General features: G+C 40.5%; 1 long non-coding RNA gene across 2 annotated transcripts in view; it reads left to right on the forward strand.

Moving 5' to 3' along the window:
• Positions 1 to 16,277, forward strand: part of LOC116738188 — a 20,828-nt gene extending 4,551 nt beyond the window's left edge. The window contains exons 2-5 of one of the 2 annotated variants that reach the window (XR_004343858.1): positions 4,589 to 4,619; positions 12,611 to 12,659; positions 14,965 to 15,031; positions 16,215 to 16,277. This is a non-coding gene — a long non-coding RNA (uncharacterized LOC116738188). The remainder of the gene's footprint in view (positions 1 to 4,588; positions 4,620 to 12,610; positions 12,660 to 14,964; positions 15,032 to 16,214) is intronic. The other variant, XR_004343857.1, reaches the window with a different exon arrangement.
• The last annotated feature ends 201 nt before the right edge of the window (positions 16,278 to 16,478 follow it).

Genomic DNA, 16,478 nt, shown 5'->3' on the forward strand with positions numbered 1-16,478 from the left:
ATTTTGACAGGTCCCATCATTGTTTGAGCCAATTCTTTGCTTTTGGGTACACAGATATTCCATGTTTATCTTGTGTTTTAATTACCTTAGAATCAATCGTTTCTTCAAGGCAGACTTGTTCCATTTAGTGGAGAATGGTATTGAGAAAGCAAGATTTACACATTTGTTCACGCATAAGGAAACACAGAAAGTAGTTTAAAAATTTTTTTAACGTTTATTTTTGAGAGAGAACGCGCGCGCGCACACACACACACACACACACACACATACACACACACAGGCGCGCTCATGAGCAGGGGAGGGGCAGAGAGAGAGAGAGGGAGACCAGGCTCCAGCAGAGCCCAACATGAGGTTTGAACCCACGAACTGTGAGATCATGACCTGAGCCAAGGTCAGATGCCTAACAGACCGAGCCACCCAGGCACCCTGCAGAAAGTAGTTTCATAACCGATAAACCATACTGTTGTATAAAGCAAGCCTACTAATTAGAGTTCAATGTTTGTTTAAAGTTTCATTTTTTTGTTGTTGAGGTAAGTTTTATAAATAATAAAATACACAACTCTTAACTATATAATTCACTAAAAAAACTGTCAGCAAATAAAATTCAGAAGTGGTTTATAAACCACCCAGGAGCAAGGTGATGATGTCTAATTTTACCATTTCTATTCAACACTGTACTGAAAATCCTAGACAGGACTGGACAGGGACACAAGGAAATGTTCCTGGGTGACGAAAATCTAAATCTTGATTACACGGTGGTTACCACTTCAGGTTTCTTTTGTTTACTGTTTGCATGTATCTTGTATGTAAAATAGGGAACTTTTTTTTTGCATGTATCGACCTGTTTGTGTCATCATATCTAAAGTGCGTGTGTGGGGCGCCTGGGTGGCGCAGTCGGTTAAGCGTCCGACTTCAGCCAGGTCACGAACTCGCGGTCCGTGGGTTCGAGCCCCGCGTCAGGCTCTGGGCTGATGGCTCAGAGCCTGGAGCCTGTTTCCGATTCTGTGTCTCCCTCTCTCTCTGCCCCTCCCCCGTTCATGCTCTGTCTCTCTCTGTCCCAAAAATAAATAAACGTTGAAAAAAAAAAAATTTAAAGTGCGTGTGTTATACACAGCATATAGTTGTGGTTTTTTTGTTTGTTTTTTGCTTTTTTTTTTCTCCTTGTGTTACAACCTCTGCCATTGATTTGATGTGTTTAGTCCATTTATGATGAATTCACTTATTGATGTGGTTGGCTTTAGGTCTATCATTTTGCTATTTGTTTACAGTCTGTCTTACATGTTTTATTTCCCTTTGTTTCTTCTTTCCTTTAAAGAAATTCAGGGGAAAAAAGAACACCATCTTTTATATGCACCTATATATTTACCATTTCTGTTCTTCAGTCTTGTAGGTCTAAGTTTTCATCTCGTGACGTTGCTTTTAAGTATGAAGAGCTTCTTCGAGCATTTCTTGTCGCGCTGGACTGCTAAACAGTTCCATTTTCTTTATATAAAAGTGTTTTTTGGGGTTGCCTGAGTGGCTCAGTTGGTTAAGTGTCCAGCTCTTAATTTCTACTCAGGTCATGATCTTGCAGTTCCTGGGATTGAGCCCCAAATCGACCTGCTTGAGATTCTCTCTCTCCCTTTCTCTCTGCCCCTCCCCTGCTAGTGTGTGCACCCTCTCTCAAAATAAATAAACTTAAAAATAAAGAAATTAATGAGGTGCCTGGGTGGCTCATTCGGTTGAGCGACTGACTTTGGCTCAGGTCATGATCTCACAGTCTGTGAGTTCGAGCCCCGCGTCGGGCTCTGTGCTGACAGCTCAGAGCCTGGAGCCTGCGTCGGATTCTGTGTCTCCTCTCTCTCTGCCCCTCCCTCGCTCATGCTCTGTCTTTCTCTCTCTCTGTCAAAAATAAATTAACATTAAAAAAACTCTTAAAAAAAATAAAGAAAAATTAAATTTCTAAAACAGTGTTTTTTTCTTCTTTATTCTTGATGGATGTATTTGCTGGATATAGAATTCTGGACTGGTAGCAGTATTCACCTCACACCCCAGATTGATTGAGATATAATTGACATATAGCATTGTGCAAATTTAAGGTATAAAATGTGATGGTTTGACATGTATGTATACTGTGAAATGATTACCACAATAAGTTTAGTTACTATATCCAACACCTCACTTAATTACTTTTATTTTCTTCTTTTTTTTTGGTGGTAAGAACATTGAACATTTACTCTTAGCATATTTCAAGTATACAGTCCAGCATTCTTTTTTTTTTTTTTTTCAACGTTTATTTATTTTTGGGACAGAGAGAGAGACACAGCATGAATGGGGGAGGGGCAGAGAGAGAGGGAGACACAGAATCGGAAACAGGCTCCAGGCTCTGAGCCATCAGCCCAGAGCCTGACGCAGGGCTCGAACTCACGGACCGCGAGATCGTGACCTGGCTGAAGTCGGACGCTTAACCGACTGCGCCACCCAGGCGCCCCTCCAGCATTCTTAACTGTAATCACTGTGTGGTACATTACATCTCCAGAACTTACTCATCTCATAACTGGACGTTTATACCTTGTGACCAACGTCTCCTTATTTCTCCCACCCCTCAGCCCCTGGAAGCCACCACTCTACTCTGTTTCTCTGAACTTGGGGTTTTTGTTTTTGTTTTTGTTTTTGTTTTTGATTCTACATATAAATGAGATCAGGGGCGCCTGGGTGGCTCAGTCGGGTAAGCATCCGACTTCGGCTCAGGTCATGATCTCGCGGTTCGTGGGTTCGAGCCCCACATCGGGCCCTGTGCTGACAGCTCAGAGCCTGGAGCCTGCTTTGGATTCTGTGTCTCCTTCTCTTTCTGCCCCTCCCCTGCTCGCCCCTCTGTCTCTCAAAAAGAAGTAAACATTGAAAAAAATACATATAAATGAGATCATACAGCATTTGTTTTTCTCTGACATTTCCCTTGGCATAATGCCCTCAAGGTCTGTCCGTATTGTCATAAATGGCAGGGTTTCCTTCATTTATATGGCTTAATAATATTCCACTGTATCTATATACCACATTTTCTTTGTGCATTCATCCATTGAAGGGACCTAGGCTGTTTCCATGTCTGGACTGTTGGGAATAATGCAGTGAACAAGGGGCTGTAGATACCTCTTTGACATTGTGATTGAATTTCCTTAAGCTACACACCCAGAAGTGGAATTGCTGGATCAAATGGTAGTTCTAGTTTTAATTTTCTGAGCAACGTCCGTATTGTTTTCCATTGTGGCTGTACCCACGGTATTATTATCTTACCTTTGAAAAAATGGCAGGGGTCCTGGGTGGCTTAGTAGGTTGAGTGTCTGACTTTGGCTCAGGTCATGGTCTCATATCGGGCTCGCTGCTGTCAGCGCAGAGCCCTCTTTCGACCTTCTACCCTCTCTCTCTCTCTGCCCCTGATCTTCTTGTGTGTGCTCTCTCTAAATAGAACAGAGTAGAATGGAATGGAATGGAATAGAATGGAATGGAATGGAATGGAATGGAATGGAATAGAATAGAATAGAATAGAATAGAATAGAATAGAATAGAATAGAATAATTTAAAAATGGCATTCCGTTGTCTTTCTCCTTCTCGGTTTCTGATGAGAATTCAGCTACCATTCATGTCATTGTTCCTCTTTGTTAATACGTTGTTTTTCTCTCTCTGCTTGCAGTATTTGCTTTTTATCCGGCTTTCAGCAGTTTTGTTATGATGTTCTTAGGTGTGATTTTCCTTATATTTATCCTGTTTGGGGTTCGTTGCATTTCTCCTATCTGTCCATTTCGCACTAAGTTTGGGAAATACTCGATCATTAATTCTTCAAGTTCTTTTTCTGCTCCACTGTTTTCTCCCGTATTTCTGGGGCTTCACATACAGGCATTGATGTTGTCCCACAGGCCACGGAGGCTCTGTTTATTTATATATTGTTTTCTTTATATTGGGGTAATTTCTAGCCATCTGTCTTCACATTCCACTGACCTTTTCTTCTGTCCTCTTCAGTGTGCTGTTAATCCCATTCAGTTGGGTTTTTTAATTTTAGTTTTTTAAAATTATGGATATTATTCTTTTCTGACTTAGAATTTTACTTGGCTCTTTTTTACAGTTTCTATTTCCCCACTAAGGTTCTTCATCTTTTTATTCACTGGGACTATATTTTCCTCTTGCCTTTGAGCATATTTATATGGCTATTAAAGTCTTTGCTAATTCCAACACCCATGTCATCTTAAATTTCTTTTCTAGTTTTTTACTTTTCTCTGGGCTGTGACCCACATTTCCTTATTTCTTTGCATTGTAATACTCTTTTACTGCATGCTGGAAATTAAATATATTGTGTTATAGGGAGTCTGAGTTATGTTGTCTCCTTTAAGTGAAATTTTTATTTGGAAATAAAGTCATATTTATAGAAAAGTTTCAAAGATGGTATGTAGCATTTTTTTCATACCCTTCACTCCATTTCTTCTAATGTTAATGTTTTAAGTAATTGTGGTACTTTTGTCAAAACTAAGTAATAATAACTGGTCTACTATTATTGACTAACTGCAGATTTTCTTTGAATGTCACCAGTTTTTTTATTAATGCCCTTTTTCTGTTTCAGGATCTAATCCAGGATTCCCCGTGGCATTTAGGTGGGTTTTTTTTTCTTTAATGTTTATTTTATTTTTGAGACAGAGAGAGACAGAGCATGAGCGGGGGAGGGGCAGAGAGAGAGAGACACACACACAGAATCCCAAGCAGGCTCCAGGCTCCGAGCTGTCAGCACAGAGCCCGACTCGGGGCTCAAACTCATCAACCGCGAGATCGTGACCTGAGCCGAAGTCGGAAGCTCAACCGACTGAGCCACCTAGGCGCCCCTAGGTGTTTCTGTTTTTTTTTTTTAAGAGAGAGAGAGCTCCTGTGCATGTACGTGCAGTGGGGTAGGGGCAGAGGGAAAGGGAAAGAGAGAATTGTAAGTAGGCTCCGTGCCCGATGGGGAGCCTAACGTGAGGCTTGATCTCCGACCCGTGAGATCATGACCTGAGCTGAAATCAAGAGTTGGTCACTTAGCTGACTGAGCCACCCAGGTGCCCATGCATTTAGGTTTTATATTTCCTTAGTTTTCTCTGGTCTGTGGCAGTTTCTCGGTATTTCTTTTTCGTAATGTTGATATACTTAAAGGGTACTACTCAAATACTTAGTACTTCTCAATTTGAAGTTACCTGATTTTTTTTTTTTTTTAATCTTTAGACTGTAACTATGGGTTTTGGTACAATGTACCACAGTAATTAAAGTAGCTTTTTCATTGCATCATATTGGGGGTACATGATAGCAACAAGGCTTATTACTGGTGGTTTACATGATTAACTCTGTTTACATGATAAAGGTTGTGTTTGCCAGGTTTCTCCAATGGAAAGTTACTGTATTCCACTACCCGTATGTTATTCTTTGGAAGTGAGTCACTAAGTCTTTCCAACGCTTAAGAGGAAGAGAATTAAGTTGAATATCATGATGGGGAATGCCTGCATATATTATGTGTAATCTCTGTATGAAAGATTTATAACTTCTTCCTCATTTATTTATTCAATCATGTATTTTAATTAGTGTGGATTCAGAGGAGTGATATCACCATGATGGCAGACTAGGAGACAGACCCCAGCCTCTATCCCCTCCCTCCCCCCTCCAAAGAAGAACAATTAGACATTTATCACTAATGAAAATATCTCTGAAAGATTCTAGGAGGCCACTTAGGAAAGCATCAGCAACACAGTGGGGCAAAAACACTTGAGAATAACCACACAAAGAAGGTAGGAAGAACAGTTCCATCACCCACATATATACAGTCAACTAATTTCTGACAAAGGCATCAAGAATAAACAACTGGGAAAGGATGGGCCCTTAAATAAGTGAGGTTGGGAAAACTATATCCACATGCCGAAGAATGACATTGTACCCTTTTTTAATACCATATATAAAAGCAACTGAAATAAATCGAAGACTTAAAAAGTAAGACCTGAAAGGGGTGCCTGAGTGGCTCAGTCAGTGAAGCTTCAGACTTCAGCTCAGGTCATGATCGCACGGTTCGTGAATTCGAGCCCCGCGTCGGGCTCTGTGCTGACAGCTCGGAGCCTGGAGCCTGCTTCGGATTCTGTGTCTCCCTCTCTCTCTGCCCCTACCCCCCTCGCTCTCTGGTTCTGTCTCTCTCTCAAAAATAAATATTAAAACAAAATTTGAAAGGAAGACCTGAAACTGTAAAACTCCTGGTAGAAAACATCAGGGAAAAGGTCCTTGATGTTGGCCTCGACAATGTTTTTTTGCAATGTGCACTAAAAGCACAGGCAACAAAAGCAAAAATAAACAAGGGAGGCTAGATCAGATTAGGTCGTTTTTGCCCAGCAGAGGAAACAATCAACAAAATGAATGAGGATATAAATTCGTGCAGCCACTACCAAAAACAGTATGGAGACCCCTCAAAACATTAAAAAGGGAACTACCAAATTATCCAGCAATCCCACTTCCGAGTATATATCCAAAGGAAGTAAAATCACTGTTTTAAAGAGGTATCTGCACTGTCACAGTGCACTGTCATAGTAATCATAATACGGAACAACCTTAGTATCTGTGGATAGAGAAAATATGATATACAGTGTAACCTTGGATTGTGGGTCACTTATTCTGCAAGTGTTCTGCAAGATGAGCAAACATTTCTAATAAATGACTACATGGGTGTAGTCAACACCCATGCAAGCATATACAGTGGCCCCCATGCAGAAAAAGGTTGGAAATAAAGGCGGTAAGAAAAAGGAGATGATTACGGTGGAAGCTAAGGGAATTATCGGGAAGTATGAACGAGGTACGTGAGTGGCCAAAATTGGAAGATTTTGTAAAGAAGTCTATGCATCTTGTCAGCAGAGGAGGAGGAGGAAAAGGCGGAAGGAATCCCTCACTTCAAATGACATTAGGGAGATGTGTCAAATGTGGGAAACAGTGCAAAATTTTGTGGAAAAGCACCACCCAAATAAAGCTGGAGCAGTGCAAGCGATGTATCTGTTTAACGACAATGCAGCATCACATTTCCCCGAAATCCTCAAAAGGAGGCAAAAGCAAGTGTCATTGGATAGATTCCTTGTTAAAGAGGCACAAAAAGAAAGATTCCATTGAGCCAATAGACAGCAGTGATTCCATTAGTGGTAGTTAAAGTTGTCCTACACAATAACCTTCCACTCTCATGTCTCCTTCTCACCAGCAACGAAGGTTTTCAAAGGTAAGTTCAGGTTAATTTGTTTATTTTTCTTTATATTTTGTATGTTCTTTATTATTTTGTATTCTATTACAGGATTGTAATCATTTTTATATGAATATTTTTTGGGTTATGGAATGGAATCATCTGAGTTTCCATGATTTCTTATGGGGAAATTCTCTTTGATATACAAGTGCTTTGGATTACAAGCATATTTCTGGAACGAATTATCCTCACAAACCAAAGTTTTACAAACGTGTGTGTGTGTGTGTGTGTGTGTGTGTGTGTGTGTGTGATATACAAAATTATTCAGCCTTAAAAAAAGAAATCCTGCCATTTGCAACAACACAGATGAAACTAGAGGACATTATCTATGTGAAATAAGCCAGACCAGAAAGAAATTTCTCATGATATCACTATTGTGGAATCTAAAAAAAAAAAAATGTCGAGTTCATAGTAACAGAGTAGAATGGTCATTAGCAGAGGCTAGTGAATGCGGGAAAAGGAGAGACATTATTGATCAAAGGGTATGAATTTTCAGTTATAAGATGATTAAGTTCTGGTGACCTATTGCACATATAGCTCGGTGACTATGGTTAACACTAATGTATTAAGAGAATGGATAAACAAACTGGTCTGTCTGTATAGTGGAATATATTCAGCAATAAAAAGCAATGAATTATTGATATATACTACAACAGGGATGAGTCTCCTTTCATTCACAACTTGGGAAAGATGCAAACTAATCTACAGTGGTAAAAGACAGATTAGTAGGTGCCTGGGTGGTGCAGTCAGTTAAACACCCGACTCTGGATTTCAGCTCAGGTCATGATCTTACGGTTTGTGAGTTCGAGCCCTGTATTGGGCTTTGTGCTGATGGTGTAGAGCCTGCTTGGGAATCTCTTTCTCTCTCTCTTTCTCAAAATAAATAAATAAACTTCTGTTTTTATAAAAAAGGCGGATCAGTGGACGCCTAGAGAAAGGTGAATGGGAGGGGCAGAGGAGTAGTACAGAGTGCACAAGTAAACTTTTGGGGGTGATGAATATGTTTATTTCCTAGAGGGTGGTGATGTTTTCACTGGTGCATGCATGTATGTTATTTATACATCAATAAAGCTATTAAAGGGGCACCTGGGCGGTTCAGTTGGTTAAGCCTCTGACTCTTAATTTCCGCTCAGGCCTTGATCTCACGAACCGTGAGATGGAGCCCTTCATCGGGCTTCGAGCTGACAGTGTGGAGCCTGCTTTGGATTCTTTTTCCCTCTTTCTCTGCCCCTCCTTCTCTCCCTCTCCTTCTCAAAATAAGTAAATAAACATTAAAAAAATTAAAAAAACAGGGACACCTGGGTGGCTCAGTCGGTTAAGTGTCCAACTTCGGCTCAGGTCACCATCTTATGGTCTGTGAGTTCGAGCCCCGAGTCAGGCTCTCTGCTGACTGCTCGGAACCTGGAGCCTGGATCAGATTCTGTGTCTCCCTCTCTCTCTGCCCCTCCCCCTCTGTTTCTCTGTCTCTCAAAAATAAATAAACATTAAAAAATTTAAAAAATTAAAAAAATATAGCCTATTAAGAAAATAACATAGGGGTGCCTGGGTGGCTCAGTCAGGTAAGCATCTGACTCCTAATTTCGGCTCAGGACACGATCTCACAGTTCGTGGGTTCTAGCCCCGCATTGGGCTCTGTGCTGGCAGTAGGGAGCCTGCTTGGAATTCTCTCTCCCTCCCTGTTTGCCCCTCCCCTGCTCTTGCTGTGTGTCTCCCTCTCAAAATAAAAAAATAAACATGAAAAAAATTATTAAAAAAATAAATGAATAAAAATAAAAACACATACTCGGGGGATGCCTGGCTGGCTCAGTCAGCAGAGCATGTGACTCTTGATCTGGGGGTCGTGAGTTCAAGCCCCATGTACAGTGTGGAGCCTACTTACAAAAAGTAATAAAATGAAATGAAATAAAAAAATGTATACTTGAAATTTGCCGAGAGAGTAGATTTCAAGTGTTCTCACCACCCCCCGCCCTCCCACACGAATGGTAACTATTGGAAGTGTTGGATGTGTAAATTCGTTTGCGGCAATCATTTCACAATGTTTATATCAAAAGTTCCACATATATATGCTTTAAGTATATACAATTTTAATTAAAGATACATGCAGATTAAAAATCAGTGAGTATGAATTCATAGCTGTGTTTTCTTTCTCTGAGTTATAATCCCATACGGTTTATTCGTTTTCTTGCCCTAATTGTTTCAGTTTTGGCCATCGGGAGCATTGTCAGGTTGGTTCCCGTGTCCTTCTGACATGACCTCATCTTGCCTTTTTTTTTTTTTTTTTTTTTTTGGTTTTAGTTTTTGAGTACCTCCTCCTTTTCTAGCACTAAAAGATGCTCCAGGCTTATCTTGGATTTTCTGTGCCCTGACCCTAGAATGAGTCATTTCCTCAAGAAGCCCTGTTCTTATGTTGCTGCCACGGCCACCTTCTCCTCCTCTTTCTTCTTCGTCTTCAACCATCTTAACCATTTAAAAAAAAAAAAAATTTTTTTTAACATTTATTTATTTGTGAGACAGAGAGAGAGCATGAACAGGGAGGGTCAGAGAAAGAGGGAGACACAGAATCTGAAACAGGCTCCAGGCTCTGAGCTGTCAGCACAGAACCCGACGCGGGGCTCGAACCCACGGACTGTGAGATCATGACCTGAGCCGAAGTCGGACGCTTAACCGACTGAGCCACCCAGGTGCCCCAACCATCTTAACCGTTTTTAAGGGTGCGGTTCAGGAGTGTCAAAATGTTCAATGTTACGGACTTAGTATTTGTGTCCCCTTCCACCCCCCAGAGTCCTATGCTGAAACCTTAATCTCCAGCGTGGCTTTATTCTTTCTTTCGTGATGGGGTCTTTAAGGAAGTAATTAAAGTGAAATGTGGTCATCATGGTACGGCCCTGATCTGAGAGAATTGGCATCCTTATGAGAAGAGCCACCAGAAAGCTTACCTGCTAGCTCTCTTGCACACGTGCACTGAGGAAAGGCCATGTGAGGCCAGGGTAAGAAGGACACTGCTGCACCCCCCCCGCCCCCCCCCCGGGGGGTTGTTCTCACCAACTCTGCAGGCACCATAATCTTGGACTTCCTGTGTCCGGAACTGTGAGCAAATAAATTTCTGTCGTTTAAGCTACGCCGTCTGGGGTCTTATGTTAGGAGAGCCTAGGCAGACTAACACAAGCCTGTTCACACTGTTGCACGACAGATCTCCAGACGTTTTTCATCTTGCAGCACTGAAACTCTAGAACCATTAAACAGTCCCCCACTTCTCCCTCCCCCAGTCGCTCCAGCCATCACCATTCTATTTTCTGTTTCGATGAATTGACTACTGTAGAGACCTCATATAAGTAAAATCATAGAGTATTTGTCTTTTGTGTGTGTGTGTGATGGGCATATTTCACGCATCATAATGTCTTCGAGGTCCATCCATGCTGTAGAGTGTGATAGGGTCTGCTTCCTTTTTATGATTGAATTATATCCCATTTTATGTATAGACCCCCTACCTCAGGGAGTCCGAATTTGTTCTCACAGGCAGCTAAATTACTGCTAGATCTTTTTGATTCTGGTCAGCACCACACCGCCCCTCAGCAGCGGCTTGCAGGGTCTCATCCTCTGTGCGGCCCACCTTGACCATGGTGAATTCCCATGTGGTTTTGGGGGCACCTCGCTCTGTAGCCCTCTCTTGCCAGTTACCCTGCCCTGCACGCCCCAGCCACACACACAGCTCAAAACTGTGCCTCTCTGCCTCCTCCACTTAAACTGCTGCTCTGTTTAGAATTCGTTGTCCTGCTTTGTGCCAGAAGGTGGCCCTGGGTAGAACGCCGGTGGCCCCAGTGCCCGCCTTTGTATATTCCGTTCTCTCCGGGATCGCGGTGCTGCCCGTACTCCTGTGCCTGAAAACAGTTGCCTCGTGTAGTTTGTTATATATAGTTTTTTGGCCCAAGAGCAAATCCAGTCTTACCCTTGTGGGAAGCAGAGCTATGTTAGTTTTTTTTTTTTTTAAGATTTTTAAACGTTTTTCTTTCTTTTTAAAAAAAAAATTTTTTTAATGTTTATTTATTTTTGAGACAGAGAGAGACAGAGCATGAATGGGAGAGGATCAGAGAGAGAGGGAGACATAGAATCCGAAGCAGGCTCCAGGCTTTGAGCTGTCAGCACAGAGCCTGACGCAGGGCTCGAACTCACGGACCGGACCGCGAGATCGTGACCTGACTTGAAGTCGGATGTTAACCGACTGAGCCACCCAGGCGCCCCGTTTTTCTTTTTTAAAGTAATCTCTGTGCTCAACGTGGGGCTCAAACTCATGACCCCGAGATCATGAGTCGCATGCTCTACCGACCGAGCTAGCCAGGTGCCCCACAGCTATACTAGTTTTTATTAATATCCTCTCCCTGCTTCTCTTCTCTTTCCTCTCTTCTCTCTGTATACGTTATGTTTTGGCATACTCTTACGTAGAGTTTCAATTCCATTTCTGTTTTCCCTACTTTGACTTTTTATTAACGTTTCACCCATTAGAAATACGTTATTCACACTTTAGTATATATTTATGTAATTCATTCCCCCTTTGTAGTTGTTTTTGAATATAAAAATACGAGAACAAGGAGAGAAAATTTAATGGAATTTCTGACCCTGTGACGCGTAAAGACTGAAGCACAAGTGGGAAGATGTTTGGGGGCACGTGGGGGGTGGGTACAGCATTTTCACAAAACATGTATCTGGGAAGTAGTTCATTTTCCCCATGATGCCAGGCACATACACCCAGCAGTCCATTTCTCTTGTCATATGTCACAACCAAAGACTCCAAGAAACAATGAAATTGGTCCTATTTGGCATGCATCCATTTTCTCAAAAGGAAATAAAGCAAATACAACATCTGTACCTAAGAACCACTCTCGTTTTCATTTGTTTCCATCACTGAAATTGCTGGACTTGAGAGCAACTTTTCCTTGTTGTAGAATTATGTGAGATGGGAATCAATTTAATATGTATTTAATGAGTATCTAGAGCGTATGGTAAGGCAAAAAAAAAAAAAAAAAGAACAACCGAGTTTAGAATATTAATTTCGTAGGCAGTTCCAGATTTTGAATCATTTCCTGAAAAATTACTTCTGCTTATGTCATGCTGGACCATTTTTTTTTTCTTGAAAAAAAAAAAAACAAAAAACAACTTGAAAACCTCCAAATTTCCTGCTAGCAGTTAAGACATTGGGCTGTTTCCTTATTGACATGTGCCTCTTCGTACTTCTATAATTGTACTCTCTCGATCGCTTCTCAGCCTTTTGGCCAAGATCAAGTGTATAATTTTACTCTCTCAGCTGAATGTGAATGACATTAGATAAAGATGATTGACAATGATATTTATTCTGTATTACAGTTGTCTACTGAACCTCCAGCCCAGAATGACTACAGACCACAGGAAAAAGGTGAGTTAATCAAGTTAGTGTGCAAAACCATGGAAGTGACCTTAGGCTAAGGAATGAATGGGATGCAGAGTAGGTTTAGAGTTGAGGATGCAGAAAAATCGAGGGCAATTTGAAGGGTACTTTTGGTTCAGTTGGAAGTACAGACTTGAAATATGAAAATCTGTTCTATGGTCAAGGGTCTGATCTTAGCTAGGTCTCAGGTATTTTTTTTTTTTCCCCAACTGTTCACTTTTGTGAAACATCTGTGAAACCCAAGCTAAGGCAATTCTGTTACTCTTTATTGCTCCTGAACTAAAGCAGGAGAAGTTTGGGAGAAGTTTATCTTTTTAGTAATGTTTGGAGTAACCTTGGACCAGCTGTTTAAATTCTAAGCATCTCTGTTTTGTTTCCTGACTACGAAATCAGGAGAAAGACACCGATAATGTTGCTAATGGATAGTAGTAAGAGTTAGTTAGGGAAGAAACTGACTCACATGTCTAGATACCCATCCTCCCCAGTATTGCACCCGAGTGGTGACAGAGGTAGGAAAAAGGTATCAAGAATACTACAGATAAATATTCAGTGACTCTTTGGGGATTTGAGGATGAAAAAGACATTTTTACGTGGAGCCCTGTGAGAACACTTTCTGAGACAGGCAGATAATAGTGTAAGAGTATTTGACTTTATATCTTAGGCAATAAATTCCCACAAAGTAGGTTTTTTAGTAGAGCTTAGTAAACTTTCTCTCTTATTATTACAATTTTTAGTGTGGTTCTTTGAAAGCATTGCTGTAATTTGCTAAACGATTCTAGTATACTTGGACATTTAGGTTTATTTCTCATACTATAAATTATATGGCATTGAACCTTTACATTTGTATATATAATTCTGTCTTCTGGATTATATGTGTACCGATTTCTAAGGAATAGAAATGTTAAGGCAAAGGAATCTATATACTAATGTGTGAGTGCAAGGTCACACAGTGGTAAGCTGAAACCTGAATATAATTATCTTGATTTCTAGGCAAGTGATTTTTTATTCATATACAGTACATATTGCACATTCTTATTTACTGCCACTGTGTTCCTTACCACCCTAGCTTTCCAGGATGCTCTCCTTGGGCATAGGATAATAGATTAGGAGCTTTCAAATGACGTTAAAAATCTCTGTACAAAATTATTACATGTTTATTGTAGAAAATAGGGGAAAAATGAAAGCAGATACAAGAAAATAAAAATCATCACTAATAATTTCACATCATGGCGATAGTTACGATTACTATTTTGATCTATTTTTGCCTGTCTATACTGAGCCTACTCTATGTCCTCTACTAAGAGGCTTTTAATATGTATGTTTTTAAAGTAAATTAAAACACATTTTAAATTCTGCTTAATTTCTTGAACTGGGTTGTGGTTACACAAATACAACCGTGTTTTGATACCATTTTTCATTTTGCATAACATCTAAAATCAACATTTATTTTATTAAGTATTTTACTATAGTGCAAGTGTATTTTTTCGCATTTTTGGGTGTGTCTGTCCAAATATTTATCATGCAGAACTCTCTCATTTCATTTTTATTTATTTATTTAAATTTCTTTTTTTTTTTTTGTATTTATTTATTTATTTTGAGAGCAAGAGAGAGCAGAAAAGGGGTGGAGAGAGAGAGGGAGAAAGAGAGAATCCCAAGCAGGCTCCACACTGTCAGCGCAGAACCTGATGCGGGGCTCAAACTCACAAACTGTGAGATCGTGACCTGAGCCAAAATCGAGAGTCGGGTGCTTAACCGACCGAGCCACCCAGGTACCCCTGAACCCTCTCATTTTAAAGATATCTCTCACCATGAATTTCTTTCTTTTAAGAAGTTTGGAATGCTTCATGGATATACACACGTCTACAGGATAATTTGTCTAAAATTTAAGTGGTAAAGTGAGACCCCAAGTAGAGTTTATTTCCAAATTTCCAAGTTAAAGACGACCAAATAAAGGGATCAAAAGTAGCACTTAAATTCCTAACTTGAGACATTTTTGTTCTTTACACTAACCCATACACTGTCAGACTATGAAACCGCTGCGATTTTAAGATAAAAGTTTGGGTTAAGAAAAATTTGCATTTTCCAAAGGGAGGAAAGTACCATTCTTAGACATAGGTTATATGTAACCTAGTTAATATGGAGTGGTGCACTATTCTTAAACATATCAACCTAAACTCATTGTTCTTTCAGTATATGTGCTGCTGAAGCGAGCACAACCCATTGTTCTCTCAGAAACGACAGTTTACAAAGCACTTCTGAGATGTGCTTTATTTTATTTTCATTTAAATTGTAGCTACTTAAATTTTGACTGGGTAATACCCCACATGGTTCCAAGTTCAGAAGGTGCAAAAGAAAACAAGGTAAAAATGCCTCCCTCCTATTTCTATCCTCAGCGACCTAATTCCCCTCCCTAGAGACAAACAACGTCATCAGATTCTTGTGTCTACTTTCAGAAATACGAGCATACGTTGTTCTGTAAAATATTTCTTTCCCTTACCTATATATCTTGAAAATCACTCCGTACCTGTAAAAAAAAGCATGTCTTTATTCCTTTTTTAGAATATTCGTTTTATGGATATATCAAAATGTATTTTAAAAAAGAAAATGTATTTGACCGGTCTTTTATTGGTAGCCCTTTAGATTGAATTTAGTTGTTTTCTTCTGCAAATACTATTGCCATGAACTGCCTTATAAATACGACATTTTGCACATGGGTGAGGATCTGTGGGAAAATATCCTCCAAGAGAATTTGCTGGACCAAAGGATAAATGCCTTTGCAATTTTTGTAGACATTGCCAAATTGTCCTTCAAAGTGGTTGTACCAATTAATATTTTCACTGCTAAAGCATGAGACTATATAAGCCACAATTTCGAAAGAAAAAAATATTCTTTTTTTAAAGTTTAGTTATTTATTCTGAGAGAGAAGAGGGGGAGGGGCAGAGAGAGAGAGAGGGAGAGAGAGAGAATCCTATGTAGGCTCTTTGATGTCAGCACAGAGCCCAACTGGGGGCTTGAACCCAAGAACGGTGAGATCATGACCTGAGCTGAAATCAAGAGTTGGACACTCAACCAACTGAGCCACCCAGGTGCCCAAGAAGAAAGTATTCTTTTTTTTTTTTTTAATGTTTATTCATTTTGAGAGAGAGAGACAGAAAGAGACAGAGACAGAGAGCACGAACAGGGGAGGGATGGAGAGAGAGGGAGACAGAATCCTAAGCAGGCTCCAGGCTCTGAGCTGTCAGCACAGAGCCTGATGCGGGGCTTGAACTCAGACTGTAAGATCATGACCTTGGCCGAAGTTGGATGCTTAACCGACTGAGCCACCCAGGCGCCCCAAGAAGAAAGTATTCTTAACTTAACAAATGTAGTATGTTGTTTGATAAAGATGTGGGTTGTTACTCTAGACTTTAGAGCAAGTCCCTGACATCCAGCAAAGAAACTAGGCCAGATTTGTTCAAGACTTCAGATATCCTTCCTTGACCTTTTCTTTTCCTTCAACCTTTATTGTAACTCAGGATTTTGTTTTGGGTTCTGTGCTTGCAGTGTCTTCTCCCAGGTCCCCTCTCTCGCGCCATGTGGCCATAGCTTTGGGACTTCTGAACGCCCTTCTTATGTGTTTGCTGTTTGTCCCGTGGATTCTGTGCCAGGGTGAGTACTAACTTTAAGTGAACATCTTTTATTTGACCTACTGTTTAAAAAGTTTATTGATTTAAGTAATCGCTACACTCGACACGGGGCTTGAACTCAACGACCCTGCCGTCAGGGGTCTCTATGCTCTTCAAGTTGAACCAGCCAGGTCCCCCTATT

The sequence above is a fragment of the Lynx canadensis genome, chromosome B4 (assembly GCF_007474595.2).
Source record: "Lynx canadensis isolate LIC74 chromosome B4, mLynCan4.pri.v2, whole genome shotgun sequence".
In the NCBI taxonomy this organism is placed as follows: Eukaryota; Metazoa; Chordata; class Mammalia; order Carnivora; family Felidae; genus Lynx; species Lynx canadensis.